The sequence below is a fragment of the Propithecus coquereli genome, unplaced genomic scaffold (genome assembly GCF_000956105.1).
Source record: "Propithecus coquereli isolate 6110/MARCELLA unplaced genomic scaffold, Pcoq_1.0 Scaffold404, whole genome shotgun sequence".
Lineage (NCBI taxonomy): Eukaryota > Metazoa > Chordata > Mammalia > Primates > Indriidae > Propithecus > Propithecus coquereli.
The window spans coordinates 1,192,421-1,196,964 of record NW_012149775.1 but is presented as its reverse complement, the minus strand read 5'-3'; the positions used below and the strand labels follow the sequence as shown (position 1 = coordinate 1,196,964).

The 4,544-nt window shown below is 54.9% G+C and overlaps 1 pseudogene; it reads left to right on the top strand.

Annotated features, from left to right (window-relative positions):
* The window catches only part of LOC105817269, a 22,734-nt pseudogene that overhangs the window by 13,997 nt on the left and 4,193 nt on the right, over positions 1 to 4,544 (top strand).

Sequence of the window (4,544 nt, the reverse complement as noted above, 5' to 3'; positions counted from 1 at the left end):
GGGAAGGGAGGTGACACACAGAGCGGTCGGAGTGACAAGGGAGCAACACCAGGGGCTGGGCTGGGCACCCAGGGGAGGGCGGGGCCAGGCCTGGTCTGTCCGCAGGCGCAGGCGAGTGGGTGCAGAGTCGCGGCTGCTGGGTCGCAGTCCAGGCGTGGCGTGCAGGAGGGTGCAGGGCTTGAAGGCAGGAGCCTGCGATCGCGCCCAGTCATGAGGCTTTGTAGCTCTGTGACCTTTCTCGTGACATTCCCTTATATGGACATGAAGGCGATGACACCTGCCAGAGAGTTGTTACTAGCATTGGACACGGCAATATGAAAACACTAAACAATAGGAAAAGGTGTTGACACTGTTTATCTTTTTGACTAATTGTTTTCTAACATTTACCAACATAAATCATTCGCGTTATGGTTTCTTGCCTTCTCCCACCTATGGTAAAAAATAAAATTAAAGTCACTTGTTACCCAATCTCCGGTGGGGACTGTGGTGCCGGGGGGGGGGGGTATCTGGGAGCACAGGAAAGGCCAGCACGGGCAGACGAGGGGCAGGCACAGAGAGCAGAGGCGGCCAAGTGAGCAGTGGCCACATGGAGACCTGCAGCAGCTCAACAGCACCCCCACCCCGGGGTCTCCGAAGTCAACCCCTCCCACTCCAGCCTGGACTGGGATGCTCGGGCACAGCTCAAAGCCGGAAGTTTGCGGCTCCCATTGCCCAATCTGACAGGAAGCGTCTCCTCCCCGGTTCTCACCGCCCACTGTGGTCAAGGGGTTCCCGGAAATCCCACCTCCCTGTGACCTGGTGGTGCGCTCTGCTCCCCACCCCGGGGACAGAAGGAGCCAGAAGGAGTGCACAACCAGCTTACTTGGCTGCCACTGGGAAATGCCAGGTAATTTGAGATGCCCTGGAGTTTGGACCCACTCAGCTGATGGGTGGTGGCCCAGGGTTCTCAGGAGCACAAGAGGCGGAGCAGGTGGCTTCCCTGTGCTGACATTCCTGCCTTCCTCTCTGTTGGCATCCTGGTCCTTTCCCTCCGTGACTCATTTAAGTGCCACTCAATTTCAGGGAAAGGGAGCTCCTACGGACCGAGGCAGTGGCCTAAGGGGACAGACTGGGGAAGACACCGTGATGCCCTCAACCTCATCCCTGCAAGTGGTCCACGAGGGGCCAGCTGTCCTGCCTGCACAGGGCTCCTGGAGGATGTGGTGACCACCACCTGTGGACACACCTTCTGCCGGCTCTGCCTCCTGCCACCCGCCCAGATGGGGGCCAAGCCCTTGGGCAGGGTCCTGCTCTGCCCACCCTGCCAGGGGGAGGAGCAGACAGAGGCCCCTGTGCCCTGGGCCCGCTGGGGGAGACTCACCGCGAGGAGGATGGTGAGAAGATCTACTTCTTCTGTGAGAAGGTGCCGAGTTTCTGTGTGTTCTGCTGGCCCTCCCCCAGGCCCACACCATGGGGTTCCTTGAGGAGGCCATTCAGCCCCACCGGGTAAGAAGTGTGGCTTTACCTCGGCCTGTTCAGGGTGGGACAATGTGCTGTTGTGGGTGGAGGGAATGGGATGGGGATCTGGATGAAGTGCCTGGCTTCCATGCCAGGGGACCCCAAGGCTGTAAGGACACCGGGGACACTCCCAGACTGAAGAGGGACACGGCTTCACTTGGATGAGTGGGTGTTTGTTGTCTCAGGGGGGACTTTAGCTCCAGCCCTCGGAGGACCCACGGTGATGGAGCCCAAGACTGTAGCCTTGGTTTCGCGCACTAAGGAAAGTAGCCCAGGGCGGAGTGGGAAGGATCTCCTGCAGGCATGGGCAGAATGAGCTTTGCTCCCAGGGTGCAGGCTGGAAATGGGATTGGCAAGACCCTGATCTCTGGGGCTCAGAGGAAAGAGAGGAGCAGGGGAGGGTAACCTGCAGGTGCTGCTCTTCTACTGAGAAAGAGGGGGGCGGGCGGCAGTAGTCCAGCGCTATGAGAATTTCCCACCTGGTCTTGGGGACACTGTCTGTCCCTGCCTGCCTTTCAGATCTCTCTCTTGTCAGTCATCAGGTCTAGAAGTGGTTTCCTCAGAAACATCTTCAGAATCTTGACCTCTGCCTTATGCCCACAGCCAGGCCCTCCCCGCTCACCCACGTTGCGCAGTCTCCAGTGCACTCCCTGCCTCCATTCTCACCCATCCAATCGCCTCCAATCTGCTGGAGGCACATCACCAAAAACACAAAGCCAATCATGTCCCTCCCCTTCTCTAAATCCTTCCATGGATCCCTAGTGCCCAGAGAAAGTCCAACGCCTTAGCAAGGCACTCAAGGCCCTTTCCAGCCGGGCTCCTGGCTCAGCCACCCTCCTCAAGGCACCATGTGTCCAGCCACACTGAGCTGCAGCTGCTGCTTCCTGAACCGTCTTATTTGTTCCTGCTTTGAATATTTGTTGCACATAGTTCCTTCCTGAATGATCTGCCCACCTCCCACCACCTTTTCTCTTTTAACATTTTAACTGTTTTTAAGTATACAGTTCAGGGGCAGTAAGCACTTTTCTCTCCCTCTCTGCCCAGCTGGAAATTTATCTTCCAAGGCCCACTGTAAATGTTCCCTGCCTCCCTTACCCCTTCCGGCGGAACTGTCCTTCCCATCTCACTGTGCGTCCACCACGACTATTACATTTTTCTATCCATATTTTAATCACTCGTAACTGACTCCTGCCCGAGAGGGTGATCTCTTTAGGGAACCAGGGACTGGGCCCCTTCTACCTCTGAACCCCTCAGCACCCAAAGGCGCCCCCGGAATGTGGTGGGCAGTTCACATCCGTGAGCTGGATCAGTAACGCAGCCACCTCTTTCTGCCCTTCTCCTCCCCACAGGAGCATCTCAGGAGTCGGCGGGAAGCTCTGAGCGTGGAGAGAGATGAAATGGGGACATGAAGTGTCGAGAAGAGCAGAAGCTCCGAGTGCTTCTTGGGAAGGCCGCACCACTGGGCACTTTCTCCTTTGGGGGTTTTCTTAACAGCCTGTGGGGAGGCCGGCTGCCTGGCTGGAAAGAACCGGCAAACTGGTCTCGGTCACCTTCCTGCCATTGTACACAGGCATTTGGGATCTCGGAATGTCAGCGCTGGAGGGGGTTCTGGCGTCTTCTAATCCAACGTCCATCTTATCTGCCATGTTTTGCAGAATGGAAAACTGAAGTCCAGGAAAGTGATGCTCCCAAGCTACATGGCAAAGCCCTAGTTCGTGAAGAAATGACTAGAACCTGGGTCTCCAGACGCTTAGTCCCTTGCTCCTCCTGCTCATTCTGTCTGCCGAACACACCACCTGCAGAAGCGGAGCTGGGGCCGGACAGTGCATATTACTGTGTGGAGTCTAGTCCTCACCGCAAGGCTGTCCCTGGGGACCCTGGGCCAATGGTGTGGCTTTACCTGCCTCCCTCCTGCCTCTTTTTTCATGCTACAAAGTTATGAAGGAGGAAACTGCAGTATGGGAATCTCTGGTGCCTTCATCAAGGAGACAGAGTGTGGGGACAGGAAAATCTCTGAGCATCCCTCACCTCCCATCACAGTGTCCCTGTAGATGGCGACCTCCATGGCTAAGACCAATCTCACACTCTCCGCTACGTTGTGTTGATTCTAGTCACAACTTCTTTTCGCCTCAATTGCTTTCTAAGAAATGACTACAGTAATTTCCACCCAACTCTATGAAGGTATGGTAGGGCTAAGATGGTATCGTAGTTTTGGGGAAGATAGATGGGAAGATTTTTAAAAACTTAAACGTGGCTTCAGAGGATAATGTGGCATTATTATTAGAATCTCTAGCTAAGAAAATAGCACAGCCCTCATCACTGGTAAGTCCACCTTCAGACCTATCTACTTTTCCATAGTATTATTTAGAGGGATGAGTCTTAGGATGAGTTGCTCCCTATCCCTCTTAATCAACAATAAGGGTATAGATGACCTTCCTGGAAGCTAGCTCTGAGCCCCTTGCTAACCACGTCTGCCCTTCTTTCCCCTTGCAGACTCACATTGAAAGCAAGAAGCAGCTTCTGAGACGCTGCAGCAGGCCCTGAGGGAACAGCGGCGTCTCCTGCTGGCCAGGCTGAGGGAGCTAGAGCAGCGGATTTGGAAGCAGAGGGACGAGTACATCACAAAGGTTTCCGAGGAGGCCACCGGCTTGAAGCCCAGGTCACAAACTGGAGCAGAAGTATCAGCAGCCAACAAGTGAGCTTGTACAGTCAGAGGCACCCCCATGTCATGAGATAGGGAGGAAGGAGGTGCCATACTCTGGGCTGCAGAGAGGCAGGAGAGGGAAGTGGAGATTATTTCTAACGGGAGGGACTGATGGTCACCCGGCCTAGAGAGGTTATGGAGATGCGGACGCAAAGGGGCTAGAGACTTGCCCAAGCCATATACTGTGGTCATGTTAAGGGCATGGGGTCAGACAGTCTGGGATTTGAGTGTCAGCTCTTCCAACTGTGTGACTTAGGTGACTCTCTTAACCTCTCTAAACATGGGGATAATAGTAGCACCTCCCTCACAGGATGGTTGTAAAAATTATAAGACACAATCCATA